This window comes from Cydia pomonella, chromosome 27, assembly GCF_033807575.1.
Source record: "Cydia pomonella isolate Wapato2018A chromosome 27, ilCydPomo1, whole genome shotgun sequence".
NCBI lineage: Eukaryota > Metazoa > Arthropoda > Insecta > Lepidoptera > Tortricidae > Cydia > Cydia pomonella.
The window spans coordinates 98,285-116,823 of record NC_084729.1 but is presented as its reverse complement, the minus strand read 5'-3'; the positions used below and the strand labels follow the sequence as shown (position 1 = coordinate 116,823).

The 18,539-nt window shown below is 35.6% G+C and overlaps 1 protein-coding gene and 1 long non-coding RNA gene across 2 annotated transcripts in view; both read right to left on the bottom strand.

The window, feature by feature from the left end:
• LOC133532801 (uncharacterized) overlaps nucleotides 1-6,554 on the bottom strand; it is a 31,325-nt gene extending 24,771 nt beyond the window's left edge. Inside the window, exons 1-9 of the mRNA XM_061871651.1 lie at nucleotides 6,491-6,554; nucleotides 4,374-4,421; nucleotides 3,456-3,497; nucleotides 2,992-3,105; nucleotides 2,214-2,363; nucleotides 1,734-1,808; nucleotides 869-916; nucleotides 605-649; nucleotides 163-231 (exon numbers count right to left, since the gene is read on the bottom strand). The gene's annotated coding sequence lies outside the window, so the exon portion shown is untranslated. The remainder of the gene's footprint in view (nucleotides 1-162; nucleotides 232-604; nucleotides 650-868; nucleotides 917-1,733; nucleotides 1,809-2,213; nucleotides 2,364-2,991; nucleotides 3,106-3,455; nucleotides 3,498-4,373; nucleotides 4,422-6,490) is intronic.
• A 6,144-nt stretch (nucleotides 6,555-12,698) lies between these two features.
• Nucleotides 12,699-18,338, bottom strand: LOC133532802 (uncharacterized). Its single transcript, XR_009801759.1, has 3 exons — nucleotides 16,565-18,338; nucleotides 15,587-15,634; nucleotides 12,699-14,495 (listed from the first exon to the last, which is right to left on the bottom strand). It is a non-coding gene; the product is annotated as an uncharacterized LOC133532802 (long non-coding RNA).
• Between the last annotated feature and the right edge of the window lie 201 nt (nucleotides 18,339-18,539).

Below are 18,539 nucleotides of genomic sequence, written 5' to 3'. Positions count from 1 at the left end.
TTGATATTAAAAATCAAAAATAAATAAAAAAGTCTTTGTCTTTGTCTACTTTCATCTTTTATTCATACATCAGCTAAATGAAGTTTTTAGATACTAATATATGACATTTTAAACTAAATTAAAATATTAATTATGTAATGGTTTAAATAATAATACATTTACCTGTATAGCCTTCTTTTTTGAAGTATTTGCCACATCTTGGAATGATATCTCTGGTAATTTGTTTTCCAGCTGAAATAAGATGGATGAATAACAATTAAAGTATACGTAACTTAATATTTTAAATTTGAAAATAATATGACTTTGACACAGTTAATTAATTTACATTTCCTTCCCGTTTCGCACTTTGTCGCAGTGACAATCGATATGCAAGCACCAAATGGTACTAAATTTAAATTCCTTAACCGTACATATGATGGATATGGTGAAAATATTCATGGGTAGGTTTCGTTAGCTGAGTTGGCAGTTTTAGTAATGCCGGCAGTCGCTAATTCCAATTTCTACCGAAGCAATACATTTTTTCAATTTTTTGTTACATTTAAATGACTCAGCGTAGTACAAATCAATCTAAATTTAATATCAAATGTGTTCAGAAAATACTTACAGTCTCTTTTCTTCGAATTTCCAATGGCAACCGTGATGGAGGTAACTAAAAAATAAACATGATTGAATTGAACCATAGTTATTTAGTTTTATTTTAACAACGAAAACAACATTATTGCTGGGCTTTAATACGCACATATATTAAAGCCAAAATAATTGGAATTATTAAAAAACAATTTTAAAAAGCTTATTTTCTTAAAAAAAGCCTTAAGCATTAATTTCAATAATAAAATATGAATAAACACACGTAAGTGAAAGAACTTACGGTGGACGAAACAATCAGTAACCGTGTCTTTTGAGATTGTGTTGTAATCTGTAATAAGAGAAATAATTAATTTAGTAAATGGGCTTATTTTAGATTTCAGCTAGTTATTAATTTAGTTTAGTATTTGTACAGTAGTTGCTGTGATGCCACTGTATATATCTATTGTGTAAATAAAGTATTTTTAATATTAAATTAGTAGATAACAATGTAATCTATTATTATTTGAAGAGGGAAGAATAGCTTTTTGAATCTAACGAAGTAACGGTAATTTTTGTAAGAAATTTCATTTCGGGAGAAAACAGGTCCACTCACTAAATCTTTTCTCACTTCAGCATAATATATGTATTTCTAGATTTATAAGTTCGCTTTTTGGATTTTTTTTTGGTTTGCAATATTAACATAAAAGGAAAACCTATAAACCTAGTTTTTCATTGTGTCACTAAAAAATATGAAGAATGGAAAATATTTAGAAGTGGAAAAACGTTTACTTTTTTATGGCGGATCACTCGGTATACTTCCCTCTTAACAGAAGAGTCAACTAAACTGGGTCACTCACAATAATAGTAAACAGAAAAATAAAGCTAACTAAATAATCTAGAGTTAGAAAAAACAATAAAGTTAACAATTAAAAGCGGAGAAAAAATGACATGGATTACATATTTAAATATTTTTTTAAATTTTACGTGTTACTCTAGCTGTCGGTTTTCCTAAGAAATAAAATAAAAATAAATAAATAAAAACAGTCAAAGTCAAGGATGATCATGCAATTGTAAATATTTAAATAAAGTTATTTCTCAGATCAATATAAGTGAACAAATACCTAACGGGGTTACTTGATAATATAAATGAGAAAAAAAATACTTACTTAATATTATCTTAATAAGTATGTAGATCTTCTCGAGAACAATTCGGATAGAATTTCTTGGTAATTTTGAGATTCCTGAAAAGATTAGGATTAAAAATATACAGTTTAATTTACAATGTAAGAAACCATAAAAATTAAGGTATAGCCACAGAAGTGCTTTTAAAGCATTTGGTACTCGGAATAAGTTTAATAATCTTGAAACTAGATGGCGTCATGAAATAAGAATAACTAAAATAATTTTATAGTGCTTTAATCGTACTTTTATGAATATACCGTTGGGTTTTACGTTTAAAAATCATAAAAGCAGTAGGTGACAGACTTTATAAGTACTTATAAAACTAAATTAAAAGTAGTAATAGTAAAAAGCTCTGCGAGGAACGCGTCGTTGTATGGGGGTTGTTAGTTTTGAATATTAACTAGTCTCTGGTCTTTTTGAATTTTGTCGAAATGTACTGCTTAAAATGTTTAAAATAACGATACCTTTTCCTTTGGTGCACTTTTTGACGTAGCCATCGTATTCGGCCTCAGCCCTGGAGAGCTTGAAGATCTTGATGAGATCAGCGCCAGTGGATCCGTCTCCGTTAATCCTGAACTTCTGGTTCCAGGCCTTCGTGCAAATGCCCCTGTCACCTGTTCAATATAGCTGATTAATAAATACTTAATGTCGCCTGTTTAATAAAAATAAGCTTTTTGTAAAAAAAACATTTATGGTACAAGTTTTTATAGCTTACTGTACTATTCTTTCAACAGGCAACTAATACTCATTGTCCTCATTGAGATAATTCTAGCAAACCCTAACATGAGATTAAGATGCGTTGTTTTATCACAGAGTTCCTATGGCCACCTCCTGTCTCCATCATCAGAACAGCCCGCGTAGCCAACGTGCATATCGTTCACGCTCCGTGGCGAACGAAACGCAACTGTCCCAGTCGCACTAATACGGAGCGTGAACGATTGTAACGTTGGCTACGCGGCCTGCTCGATGGTACAAACATATTTATTGCATTGTCACCTAAAAAAAAATAAAAAAAAAAAAAAAGTATGTAAAGTTTCAGCTCAATCGAATAATGGGAAGTAGGTCTAAGGGTGTTACCACACCAAACGATCGATAATCGATCGATGGTAGAATGGAATGGAACAGTCGCCGTCGATCGATCAATTGGTCTAGGTAGAAACTATCGATCGACGTTGACTGTTCTATTCTACCATCGATTAAATAAAAGCTTTTAATAATAATAATAATAAAGGGGTAACTCACCAGGGCAACCCTTGACGCAGACGGCAATCTTCAGAATCACTGCCACCAGCCTGGCGCACAGGGTGCCCAAGCCATGGGCTACGTTGTTCAGAATCACCTCGAGGATAAGGACCACTGTCAAAGATAAATTAAATTAAAGCACTCGTTTATAAGGTTGTTAACAGTCCTGACGCGAAAGCTTCCAGGGACTGTAGATCTGAGTATATGGTTTTAATTCCAACTCGATACCTCCACGCGTTCCCGAGATAAAGGGTCTTGACAGACAGACGGAAGAACGGACCTTATAGGTTTCCGTTTTTCCCTTTTGAGGTACGGATCCCTAAAAGGGGTCCTATGACGGTTCCGTTTTTCCCTTTTGAGGTATGGAACCCTAAAAAGGACCCAGTGGGACTCGATCTCACATAGATACAAAAGTAAGTTGTAATTACTTTTTCTTTTGAAACAAATAAATCAAATATACTTACGTTGTATTATAAAATCGAGGACGTCCTTCAGACTGCCGATAGCTGTAAAATTAATATAACTGTTAATAATAATTTATTTGTTTTATAAAGCATAAATAAAAATATAGGGAGCGTGCATGAACTGTAGCCGGCAGTATAAGAGTACTTTGTTTATTGGCGCGAAATGTAAATGTGAAGCTTATGTGTCTAACGTACGCCACAAGATGGCAAAACCTACAACGCTCAAGGCAGCGTGCGTTAACTGTAGAGGCCAGCACCTGCTTTAGCGTGAAGTGTCAATGTCAAGTTTATTTATTTATTTAAACTTTATTGCACAAAAAAAAACTTAATGTACAAAAGGCGAACTTAATGCCATGAGGCATTCTCTACCAGTCAACCTTAGGGCAAAGCAGAAAAGATTGTAGGCGGTGCGTTTAAAACTAAAAGAAATTGTTACTAATAGAAATTGAAACTAAAAGATCTTCCAACGCGCACGGTCCTTATCCGCGACGTGCACGACTGCTACGCCACCTAGCATCCGCAGACCTCTTATTATGGTCGCTGTGACAGGGCACGACACGGTACTGAAATTATTTTTTTTCACCGTACACAACTTGACACGTGTTTCGTTCGCCTCTCTACGAGCCATCATCATCATAAAATGGTCCAAATCCGGGCCGAGGCATTTTTTTTAATGGAGGATAGGCAGGCGTTTGACCACGATCTCACCTGATGGTAAGTGATGATGTGGTCTACGGTGGAGCATGCTTACCTATGAGATACCTAGGTATTTGATGATTCTATTATATATATATATATATATATACCACGTCGGTGGCAAATAAGCATACGGCCCGCCTGATTGTAAGCGCCTGGTGATCTATTAATAGTAACAAAGTCACTTAATACCATTTAAAACAAACTGAATCATATACTCACTGATCTTAAGAAGGGCGTTCAGGATACCACCAACTGATCGTTTAACTCCTGTGAAAAAAATTAAAGTATTTATATTCTAATTATATAGGTGTGAAATATTTATTTTTATGACGGACCTTGGTCTGTGCAGTGGGTTCGGCTAGCAGAGTTTTTGAAAAATCGTAGCGGTTTTTTAGATCTTAATACTCTCAATCTTGAGGAGTCTTTCTAGTAACTTCATCGATTCCAACCCTAAAGAACTTTCGACCGTTACAAAAATAATCATGAAGATAGATTGAGGTATCTACAAAAGTACTTCAGTGAAACAACCGGATCTGATAGATGCTCGCTTATTACTGGTATTTGTACATTACAAGTCGCCGCGCCTGTGTGCGTGCGGACGCACACATGCAAATACAACACATAGATCTTAAGCGAACTGGTAAAATTTTGTAACATTTTTTGCACAAAAGAAAATTGCTTCTAAAAATGCGTAATGTTATTTTTGCTTTGATCGAACTTTGTTACTAATCACTTTTTTACTAAAAAAATACTAAAAATAATAATTCGGTCATCCACTCAGTGTTCAGCGAGCTGCGTTCGGAGAAGGATCTGAACTCACGGCGCCTTGAATCTTAAATGTACAATATCTATTTTATCACTATATTTTAATGGTTTTGGGTCAAATTTCTTTGCGTTGTTTTGTTTTTTGTCCCCAATAAATGTGACGGCGTGGAGCTTTTTGTGTGGGAAAAGTTAGTTTTTAATTTTTCTCAAGAAAATTATAATCTACAGCTAGAAAGACAACCAATAGCACGTAACTTTTTTTATTTATTTGATAAAAGTAGACAAAGAAAAGAATTTTGACCCAAGTGTTCTATTTTTTCCATATTACAATACATACCAAATAATATCCTGGCTTTCCACCAGAGAAGGGTCTTCATGCATTCAAGGGAGAGGGAGGGTATGGTGCATGAAGCGTAAGAACCCTTATACATACGAAGCATAAGGACCCTTCTCTGTGGAAAGCCACGTGTGATGAAATTGTATCAGAGTAATTAGAAAAACCGGCCAAGAGCATGTCGGGCCACACTCAGTGTAGGGTTCCGTAGTTACTCTTCCGTCACAATAAGCTAAATTGGAGCTTAAAGTATAGTAAATTGTTAATCAAGGGATGAAACGGTACCTTTCACGCGAGTTAAACTAATAGGCAAATTTGCATAATCAGTCTTACCTAATTAAAGTCTTTTTTTTACTATGAAGGGGAAACTTTTTGCGATAACTCAAAAACAGCTAAACTGATCGTGTCCGCTATAGTTTTCATTTAATGTCTTTCTTAAGCTCTACTTCCACGAATTTTTTCATATTTTTTGGACCTATGGTTCAAAAGTTAGAGTTCTTTCGGAGCGATTATCTCCGAATATATTCACTTTATCAAAAAAAATTTGTTGAAGACCCCTACTAGTTTTCAAGAGTCTTAGAAAGACCTTTCCAACGATACCCCAAACCTTCACTGTAGGGTTGAAGCAAAAAAAAAATTCACCCCCACTTTACGTGAAGGGGAGGTACCCTCAAAAAAAATATTTTTTTAGATTTTATTGTACGACTTTGTCGGCTTTATTGATTTATATATCCATGCCGAATTTCAGCTATCTAGCACTAACGACCACGGAGCAAAGCCTCGGACAGACAGACAGACAGACAGACAGACAGACGGACATGGCGAAACTATAAGGGTTCCTAGTTGACTAAGGAACCCCCCCACTTTACGTAAAGGGGAGGTACCCTCAAAAAAAATATTTTTTTAGATTTAATTGTACGACTTTGTCGGCTTTATTGATTTATATATCCATGGAGAATTTCAGCTTTCTAGCACTAACGACCACGGAGCAAAGCCTCGGACAGACAGACAGACAGACAGACAGACGGACATGGCGAAACTATAAGGGTTCCTAGTTGACTACGGAACCCTAAAAAGAGTAGTAGTGAAAGATCTTCATTCATTCAAGGGAGAGGGAGGGTATGGTGCATGAAGCGTAAGAACCCTTATACATATGAAGAATAAGGACCCTTCTCTGTGGAAAGCCACATGTGATGAAATTGTATCAGAGTAATTAGAAAAAGAGTATAGTACCTACCTCTGATAGATCCAAGTATGTCTCTGATGACTCCACCGATGTCACCTACCCCGCCGCCGGTCACGACCCCGCCCCCGCCACCGGTAACCACCCCGCCCCCGCGAACACCCTATAACACAAATAAAAAAATACAGTTTTGATATTAAACTCAAATATTTAAAAGAGTAAACCGGAGATCGATTCCAATTTAACAATATGTTATTGTTTTGCTCTGGTAAGCCATTAAATAATCTCAGAAGCAGAATTATTGATAAGTTAATTTATTTTCTGAGCTGCAAGGGGTAGACCTCGGCGAAAATTCTATTTTCTATAAGTTTATTAAAAAATTAAAATCATATTTAATAGAAAAGTCCTTTTATAGTGTAAATGAATACCTAAATTTATCCATTACTTCTTGATTTTAATGATCTCGTTTTCAAATATGTCAGTCTCTCATTCCAAAGTTTATTATTCTGAAAAAAAATTTTTTTTTGTTAGTTTTCATTATTTTTGTTATTTATTTAATTTTATTGATGCTATGATTATTTATTTTTACAATACAGTGTAACTATGACTATAATATCATTTTTATTTTATTTTTTATTTGTATTTTCTTTTGTCGATCAATTATTTTTTATGAAATACTTTTATGGAATGTTTATTAAATTATGGAATACTTCGAATTGTAATTATATTTTAATAGCCATTATATACCATAACATTAAAATTAGTTTTATGTAGTACATAAGGTTTTGCTGCGCCCTATCAGGGTCCACGTACTGTACACCTAGCATTAAGTTGTATGTGTTTTGTACTTGGTTGCAAATAAATATATTGAAATTTCTCAGGTCAAATCGGGTAAATCCTGGGGCCTATTGCTCAAACGGTATTAGACTAATATTATTAGTCCACAAACTATCAAGTTGTATGGGTTACCATGGCAACACTCTAATAATAAGTAAGTGTACTTATTATCGCCAACAAACTGTTTTACAGTTTGGCGAAACTTTAATTATAAGTACATTGTATATTGTGATTTGTGAAATAAACTAAAAAAAATAAAAAAAAAATAAAAAAAAAATTCAATGATTCAATTGAATTAATTATCCAATATCACTTTAAGAAAAATCTAATTTTCAAACAAATAATAAGTACTTACTGGCATCGCCTTTAAACGACCATGACAATTTCTCATGTATATCAAGTTTTGTTATATCTGATTTTGAGAAATAAAGATTCTTAAAGCTGATATTATAAATAGGTATATTTTTATATAAGTATTCATTTGGTTGACTCTTTTTTATGCGATTTAATATAGGAGTAAACCAAGTTGTTAAAGTTTCATCGCCCATAACATTATTGACGTACGTAGCCATATTTTTATAGTTCGATTTTTGAATGTTTCTGCATATCATAATCATTTGAAAATCGACACCAAAATGTATGCACTGTCAGGGCACCACTATACATATTAACAAGATATTTTATCAAGATTAAGTTTAGAAATTTCTTTCAAATTCACTACACGTCTTTTATGACATATAAGAGTTTAAATATTGTACGTCAGAAAGAATATCCTTTAAATAATACTGTGACGAGTTGCAGGTACACGTAGCAATTCCCACTTTTAGAGACAAGTTATACCTACCCACTGTATTAATATTATATTTATGTGGGTAGTGTAGTATAAAAACAATGTACTATTGTGTTAAATACAACATTTGTGAGTCACTTGTTGATTCACATTCAACCTATGGGCGCTTATAATTTTGAGGATTCATACTTCTTTTTTTCATTTAATACCGTACTATGGGTTAGGTGTGAGTAAAATTCGGATATTAGATATTCAAATATATTTTAAGTGTTGGGCCATTTAAATCCAAATAAAAAGAAAGCCTCCCTCGGCTCTATAACACAACATAATTCCCATTTTTAAGGCAATAATTTTCCCACAAAATATATGGGTATTATGAAAAATAGTTACTCTTAAATGTGTGCGATGCTATCTGTACAATAGGGAAACTACATGGTTAATATAAAATTATATCTGAAAAATGAAGTGACGAAATATAATTGTTATTATCAGGTGACAATTTTTTTTCAAATTGGCAAACAACGGCCAGTGGCAGAGATTTTGGCAAACTTCAAAACTCCTTACAATAATTGACAGACATCTTCGCTTCCTAGCGCTGACTTGTGTGGCATTGTGAACCACGCTGAAGATGACGTGTTATTGTGGCTTCACAGTTGGACAAGACCCAAGGATTTGGAAATGGTAATATAACAAATTCCTTGTACATTAAATACAATCAAGTCGTATAACAAAGAGAATGGGATACGTAATAAACATTACTCTAATTGATTATTATATATGCAGACTGCAGCCGTTGTCAGACAAACAGACGAACATGGCCTACATATAAAATACAAAATAAAAATAAAGACGGAAGAAGTTTTACAAAAACTAAATAATATTTTACTTACATCATCACCTCCAGGAGCGGTACCATCTCCTGGTGATGGAGTGGTAACGACTTTACGGGTAGTTTCAGGGGCTTGAGTGGTGACGACTTTACGGGTAGTGTCAGGGGTCTTGGTGGTGACGACTTCTGGGGTTTGTGTAGAAGTGTCAGCTTGCGGTTTGGTATCGCCACCTGGAGAATCGTTATTACAATTTAATAACACATACGGTTCAAAAACACGAATGACTTCAGTTTCTATGTAATTTTTAACCACTTAATACACTTTTGATCATGTGTGCCGGTTGTGGGCTAACTGCCACACAAATTATGAAAAATAATAATTTGTGTGACTTGATATCCCTAGAAGTTCTGATGGTGTTTTAGTAGTAACAAGAGTGGTACTAGTATCTTTACCTGGTGTAGTGACAGTGATTTCTTAAGGCGTGGTGACAGAGGTATCCTGGAGAGTGAGGTAGGAGTGGTCTCCCCATCAAAAGGAGTGGTACTAGCATCTTTATAACAGAGGGACTAGTATCTTTACCTGGTGTGGTGACAGTGGTGTCTGAATTCGTGGTGGCAGTGGTATCACCCCCAGAAAGTGTGGTAAGAGTGGTTTCACCATTAGGAGTGGTACTAGTATCTTTACCTGGTATAGTGACAATGGTGTCTGAAGGCGTAGTGGCAGTGGTGTCACCCCCAGAATGTGTGATATGAGTGGTCTCACCGTCAGGAGTGGTACTAGTATCTTTACCTGGTGTGGTGACAGTGGTATCACACCCAGTGTGATAGTAGTGGTCTCACCATAAGGAAGGAGTGGTACTAGCATCTTTATATCAGAGATACTAGTATTTTTACCTGGTACGCACACGTACACATACACACACACACAAACACACACTCACACACTATATTTACAATATATATACAGGTTGCTTTTGTTATCACTGACCACACTCTGAGGGGTCAATATGTTGGTCATACTGAACAACTTTTACTGTGGAGCCAAACCAATAACCGCGAAAAAAATCAGCAGTTATGTAGGAAACATTGACTCTGATTCGACGAAATGTATGAGAAGGTAGAAATTTCGTGACTTCGGGGTTGGCTCCATAGTAAAATTTGTTCAGTATTCAGTATAACCTACATATTCACCCCAGAAAGTTTGTTCAGTAATAACAAATAACAGTGAAGCACCCTGAATAGTAGAGTGACAACTTAAAAGACACAAATTTAAAAAGTATTCAATAAGAGCAGAAAATAGGAAATTCGCAACGAGTGGTGATAAATTAAAACACGATCGAAGGGAGTGCTTTAAATCGACACGACTTGCGAATTACCTATTCGCACGTGTATCGTACAACGTTGTACAGTACATATGGCTCTTTAAAGTTTCGACACTTGCACGGAAAGTGCTCATTCCGGCAAGCGTGCGGGAAAGTAGCACCATATGTACTATAAAATAATTGGTATTGTTCCCTGGTTGTAATTTATCCTTTTTCGTCAAGTGTCCTCAAGCGATACATAATTGTGTTTAAGGCGGTGAGCATTTCCATTTTTTTAATTTTTTAACATTTACCTGACGATGCTGTGGTACCCCCGGGTGAGGGGGTGGTGTCATCACCACCGTCCCAGTCGCAGTCGTCCTCGTTTGCTGGTTTACATTCATCTTCAATAATGGTGACATAGATGTTGATATCTGAAAGATTAAATTTTTATAGCGATTCTGGTACATTCATTTTATTTATATTTCATCAAGTACGATTGAGCGAGACACGTCTACCAAATGCACTTTGATTGGTGGGCTAAACAGGGTATCGAATGGATACCCCAGAACCGGGAAAGAGGCAAACCAACAAAGAGTGATCGGCGGAGGAAGAAAAGGTACTTTGCCCAGCAGTGGGACACAAAATAATCTATTATAACAATAATATTCATGCAAGGTCCATATTTTTGAATTACCTGATAGATTATACAAACATACATTTCAAAAACTTAAAGTAAACACTATTTAAGCAACGGAACAGCGTGGGCCCGTTGATATTAAAAATCAAAAAAAAATAAAAAAAAATAAAAAAAATAAAAAAGTCTTTGTCTTCGTCTACTTTCATCTTTTATTCATACATCAGCTAAATGAAGTTCTTAGATACTAATATATGACACTTTAAACTAAATTAAAATATTCATTATGTAATGGTTTAAATAATAATATATTTACCTGTATAGCCTTCTTTTTTGAAGTATTTGCCACATCTTGGAATGATATCTCTGGTAATTTGTTTTCCAGCTGAAATAAGATGGATGAATAACAATTAAAATATACGTAGCTTAATATTTTAAATTTGAAAATAATATTACTTTGACACAGTTAATTAATTTACATTTCCTTACCATTTCGCACTTTGTCGCAGTGACAATCGATATGCAAGCACCAAATGGTACTGAATTTAAATTCCTTAGCCGTACATATGATGGATATGGCGAAAATATTCATGGGTAGGTTTCGTTAGCTGAGTTGGCAGTTTTAGTAATGCCGGCAGTCGCTAATTCCAATTTCTACCGAAGCAATACATTTTTCAATTTTTTGTTACATTTAAATGACTCAGCGTAGTACAAATTAATCTAAATTTAATATCAAATTTGTTCTGAAAATACTTACAGTCTCTTTTCTTCGAATTTCCAATGGCAACCGTGATGGAGGTAACTAAAAAATAAACATGATTGAATTGAATTATTTAGTTTTATTTTAACAACGAAAACAACATTATTGCTGAGCTTCAATACGCACAAATATTAAAGCCAAAATAATTGGAATTATTAAAAAACAATAAAAAAAAAACTTATTTTCTTAAAAAAAGTTTTAAGCCTTAATTTCAATAATAAATTATGAATAAATACACGTAAGTGAAAGAACTTACGGTGGACGAAACAATCAGTAACCGTGTCTTTTGAGATTGTGTTGTAATCTGTAATAAGAGAAATAATTAATTTAGTATGTGCTTATTTTAGGTTTAAGCTAGTTATTAATTTAGTTTAGTATTTGTACAGTTGCTGCAATGTAATCTATTATTATTTGAAGAGGGAAGAATAGCTTTTTGAATCTAACGAAGTAACGGTAATTTTTGTAAGAAATTTCATTTCGGGAGAAAACAGGTCCACTCACTAAATCTTGTCTCGCTTCAGCATAATATATGTATTTCTAGGTTTACAAGTTCGCTTTTTGGATCTTTTTTTGTTTTGCAAAATTAGCAAAAAACCTATAAACCTAGTTTTTCATTGTGTCACTAAAAAATATGAGAATGGAACTTATTTAGAAGTGGAAAAACGTTTACTTTTTTTATGGCGGATCACTCGGTATACTTCCCTCTTAACAGAAGAGTCAACTAAACTGGGTCACTCACAATAATAGTAAACAGAAAAATAAAGCTAACTAAATAATCTAGAATTAGAAAAAAACAATAAAGTTAACAATTAATAGCGGAGAAAGAATGTCATGGATTACATATTTAAATATTTTTTTTTAATTTTACGTGTTACTCTAGCTGTCGGTTTTCCTAAGAAATAAAATAAAAATAAATAAATAATCAGTCAAAATCAAGGATGATCATGCAATTGTAAATATTTAAATAAAGTTATTTCTCAGATCAATATAAGTGAACAAATACCTAACGGGGTTACTTGATAATATAAGTGAGAAAAAAAATACTTACTTAATATTATCTTAATAAGGATGTAGATCTTCTCGAGAACAATTCGGATAGAATTTCTTGGTAATTTTGAGATTCCTGAAAAGATTAGGATTAAAAATATACAGTTTAATTTACAATGTAAGGAACCATAAAAATTAGGGTATAGCCACAGAAGTGCTTTTGAAGCATTTGGAACCCGGAAAAAGTTTAATAATCTTGAAACTAGATGGCGTCATGAAATAAGAATAACTAAAATACTTTTATAGTGCTTTAATCGTACTTTTGTGAATATACCGTTGGGTTTTACGTTTAGAAGTCATAAAAGCAGTAGGTGACAGACTTTATAAGTACTTATAAAACTAAATTAAAAGTAGTAATAGTAAAAAGCTCCGCGAGGAACGCGTCGTTGTATGGGAGTTGTTCGTTTTGAATATTAACTAGTCTCTGGTCTTATTGAATTTTGTCAAAATGTACTGCTTAAAATGTTTTAAAATAACGATACCTTTTCCTTTGGTGCACTTTTTGACGTAGCCATCGTATTCGGCCTCAACCCTGGAGAGCTTGAAGATCTTGATGAGATCAGCGCCAGTGGATCCGTCTCCGTTAATCCTGAACTTCTGGTTCCAGGCCTTCGTGCAGATGCCCCTGTCACCTGTTCAATATAGCTGATTAATAAATACTTAATGTCGCCTCTTTAATAAAAATAAGTTTATTGTAAAAAAAAACATTTTTGTTACGAGTTTTTATAGCTTACTGTACTTTTCTTTCAGCAGGCAACTAATACTCATTGGCAACATAAGAGTTCCTATGGCCACCTCCTGTCTCCATCATCAGATCAGCCCGCGTAGCCAACGTGCATATCGTTCACGCTCCGTGGCGAACGCGTCTTAATTATATATGGTTCCCTATTTGGAGTTTCTATAGAAGGAAATAAAAATATTGGAAAAAATAAAAATGTGTTTTTTTCTACTTTTCGATTCGAAATTACAAAATAACCGTAAATGCCAAGTACATCATATGTTAAGCGATTTGTAGAAAATTTCAAGGAGTACTGTTATGTATTAACCATGTGCCCCTCCCCTTGATCGACATCAACCACGCCACATTCTACTAATATGCTACTATTGGGACAGTTTTGCTCCTAAGTGTATGTATGTAAAGTTTCAGCTCAATCAAATAATGAGAAGTGGGTCTAAGGGTGTTACCACACCAAACGATCGATAATCGATGGATGGTAGAATGGAATGGAACAGTCGGCGTCAATCGATCAATTGGTCTAGGTAGAATAGAAACTATCGATCGACGTTGACTGTTCTATTCTAACATTGATTAAATAAAAGCTTTTAATAATAATAATAAAGGGGTAACTCACCAGGGCAACCCTTGACGCAGACGGCAATCTTCAGAATCACTGCCACCAGCCTGGCGCACAGGGTGCCCAAGCCATGGGCTACGTTGTTCAGAATCACCTCGAGGATAAGGACCACTGTCAAAGAAACATTAAATTAAAGCACTCGTTTATAAGGTTGTTAACAGTCCTGACGCGAAAGCTTCAAGGGACTGTAGATCTGAGTATATGGTTTTAATTCCAACTCGATACCTCCACGCGTTCCCGAGATAAAGGGTCTCGACAGACAGATGGACGGACGGACCTTATAGGTTTCCGTTTTTCCCTTTTGAGGTACGGATCCCTAAAAGGGGTCCTATAACGGTTCCGTTTTTCCCTTTTGAGGTATGGAAACCTAAAAAGGACACAGTGGGACTCGATCTCACATAGATACAGAGGTAAGTTGTAATTACTTTTTCTTTTGAAACAAATAAATCAAATATACTTACGTTGTACAATAAAATCGAGGACGTCCTTCAGACTGCCGATAGCTGTAAAATTAATATAACCGTTAATAATAATCTATTTGTTTTATAAAGGATAAATAAAAATATAGGGAGCGTGCATGAACTGTAGCCGGCAGTATAAGAGTCCTTTGTTTATTGGCGCGAAATGTAAATGTGAAGCTTATGTGTCTAACGTACGCCACAAGATGGTAGAACCTACAACGCTCAAGGCAGCGTGCGTGAACTGTAGAGGCCAGCACCTGCTTTAGCGTGAAGTGTCAATGTCAAGTTTATTTATTTATTTAAACTTTATTGCACAAAAGAAAAACTTAATGTACAAAAGGCGAACTTAATGCCATGAGGCATTCTCTACCAGTCAACCTTAGGGCAAAGCAGAAAAGATTGTAGGCGGTGTGTTTAAAACTAAAAGAAATTGTTACTAATAGAAATTGAAACTAAAAGATCTTCCAACGCGCACGGTCCTTATCCGCGACGTGCACGACTGCACGCTGCTGAGATACCTATGGTATTTGATGATTCTATTTTTATATATATATATACAGGATGATTCAGGAGACGTGAGCAGGATCAAGCTTGAGCATTCAGTACGTTATAAGCAACTGTTTCGTACCAGTATTTGTGAGATTAACGTTATTTTATTTTTTACTGTTAAAAAAAATGTTATTATTTATTTACGCCATGTATGGTCACCCTATTTGTTTTATCCATAACAAGTGACAAATTGAATGTCATCGGAGTCTGGTTACTTTTGAAAAATCGTATCTCACTCAAGTGTTACATTTTGTTTTCTTCATAATCAAACTGCTGTCATAACGGTTAAAGAGGTTTTATCTTTCTTAATTAAGTGATGTAGGGTGTCCATGATTGTAGATAATCAAATTTGTCCTTCCCAAAAAGTTAAATAACAGAAATAAAGCGAGATTGTTTACTTAAATATGATGATGAACGGTTCATTAACATTTACTGATTGTGTAGGCTTAGTCCTGCTCACGTCTCATGAATCATCCTGTATATATATATACCACGTCGGTGGCAAATAAGCATACGGCCCGCCTGATTGTAAGCGCCTGGTGATCTATTAATAGTAACAAAGTCACTTAATATCATATACTCACTGATCTTAAGAAGGGCGTTCAGGATACCACCAACTGATCGTTTAACTCCTGTGGAAAAATTAAAGTATTTATATTCTTATTATATAGGTGTGCAATATTTATTTTCAATAACCATGATGGACCTTGGTCTGTGCAGTGGGTTCGACTAGCAGAGTTTTTGAAAAATCGTAGCGGTTTTTTAGATCTTAATACTCTTAATCTTGAGGCTTCTTTCTAGTAACTTCATCGATTCCAACCCTAAAGAACTTTCGATCGTTACAAAAATAATCATGAAGATAGATTGAGGTATCTACAAAAGTACTTCAGTGAAACAACCGGATCTGATAGATGCTCGCTTATTACTGGTATTTGTACATTACAAGTCGCCTCGCCTGTGTGCGCGCGGACGCACACATGCAAATACACCACATCGATCTTAAGCGAACCGGTAAAATTTTGTAACAATGTTTGCACAAAAGAAAATTGCTCTTAAAAATGCGTAATGTTATTTTTGCTTTGATCGAACTTTGTTACTAATCACTTTTTTACTAAAAAATACTAAAAATAATAATTCGGTCATCCACTCGGGGCTCAGCGAGCTGCGTTCGGAGAAGAATCTGACTAAACGCCTTGAATTTTAAATGTATAATATCTAGTTTATATTTTAATGGTTTTAATTTTTCTCAAGAAAATTATAATATACAGCTAGAAAGACAACCAATAGCACTTAATTTTTTTATTTATTTGATAAAAGAAGGCAACGAAAAGAATTTTGACCCAAGTGTTCTATTTTTTCCATATTACAATACGTATGTATTACATACAATAATATCCTGGCTTTCCACCAGAGAAGGATCTTCATTCATTCAAGGGAGAGGGAGGGTATGGTGCATGAAGCGTAAGAACCCTTATACATATGAAGCATAAGGACCCTTCTCTTTGGAAAACCACATGTGATGAAATTGTATCAGAGTAATTAGAAAAAGAGTTAGTACCTACCTCTGATAGAACCAAGTATGTCTCTGATGACTCCACCGATGTCACCTCCCCCGCCGCCGGTCACGACCCCTCCCCCTCCACCGGTAACCACCCCTCCCCCGCGAACACCCTATAACACAAATAAAAAATACAGTTTTTATACTAAACTCAAATATTTAAAAGAGTAAACCGGAGATCGATTCCAATTTAACAATATGTTATTGTTTTGCTCTGGTGAGCCATTAAATAATCTCAGAAGCAGAATTATTGATAAGTTAATTTATTTTCTGAGCTTCAAGGGGTAGACCTCGGCGAACTGATAAAATCGGTTAAATCCTGGGGCCTATTTCGGTATAAACGGTTTTAGACTAATATTATTAGTCCACGAACTGTCAAGTTGTATGGGTTACCGCTCTAATAATATTAGACTAAGACCGTTTGAAAAATGGGCCCCTGAAAGAAAACTTTGTAGCCACAGTTAATTTACTGCCATCTTTCAACACATGATTAAAACTTTTAGAATACCATTTGACTTTGATCCTTATTCTTTCACAAATGTGGTAAATTTGTTAAATATCAAAAAGTGGCGCCATCTAATAGATCAAACGCCAAAGGTATGGCAGTATCGTTTCGAGCGATGGCGCCACAACCTTTAGGTTGTGCCCGGTAAGATGGCGCCACTTTTTGATATTTAACAAGTTTAACACATATCGGTGAAAGAATAATAAGGATCAAAATCAAATGGCGTTCTAAAAGTTTTAATCACGTGTAGAAAGATGGCAGTAAATTGATTGTGGCTACAAAATTTTCGTTGACTAGAGAGACACAAAGCGTTTCGTTGTCGAAGCGATAGCGATTGTCACGTGTTGGCGAGGCCAGCTAGTTGCATGCGCGATGCCGGCCCTATTCGAATACCTGTACACTGTGTACACTCCTTTTTTGAAGAACCCCATAGGTACGGTTAGCCCCTCGAGAATATCCCGGCAGCGGACCTCATTCCATGGCCACAGCGTTTGCGAGACGAAATTCCTCTTAAGCCGCACAACCATTTAAGTTTTTTAGTACTATTTTTCTTTTACTCATAGAACTGTGAATATAACGTAGTCCAATCGCTGTCATCAGACGCCTGTGCTCAGCAGTGGGACACATAGTCTGGTAATAATGACGTAGGAGTTGAGACACTTACCCCTCCATGTTCTACGGTGGGTATGGGGGCAGGGCTGGCCGAGGCCGTAGCCATCTGAAAAAAAAATACAATTCAAACATGCAAAAACTTATCCAAAAGTACAAAAGCTTAAAAACCGGCGACACAATGGCGGCAGCATTGACGCAACACTTAATAAACGCAGGCTTCGTCAGGTGAACACAAACTCATAATCAGCTACAGGCTTCCTCGGCTTTCATCGTCGTTCGTCGGGTTTAAATCTTCTCGGGTCAGAGGTGTAGGGTTAGAGCCGGTGTAGCTTTATTTGACGTTCATAAGCGCATTGTAATATGCCTACTTGAATATTAAACTATCTTTATCTTTGTCACAATACAATACAATACAACGGTAAAATCTGCAACAGGCTTCGTCAACTTACTCTAAAAGGATACAGTAAAACGCAACGACGAGACATCCGAACGTCATCTTAAATCGTTATCGTTCATTGACTTATATCTAAGGACGGGCCTTACCGGCACTAAAGGGACCCACTGGCGGTTTAGCATAAGTTGGGTTCTCGCGCGCGAGTCCATACTTGAAGTCGCGCTAGATGTAAGGAGTCGCGCGCGAGAATGCAACTCATGCTAGCAGGTCTGACTAACAGTCCGCCGGACGGTATCGGCCTGTCAGTTACAATAAAAAGTTGACAGTTCCGAACAACTGACAGGCCGCTACCGTCCGGCGGACTGTTAATCAGTGGGTCCCTTTAGAATGGTGCTAGTTCAGCGGTATCAGTCAGGAATTCGAGCCAATCGTGCAGTCTAACGCAACTAGTTGCGACCAATCGCACGC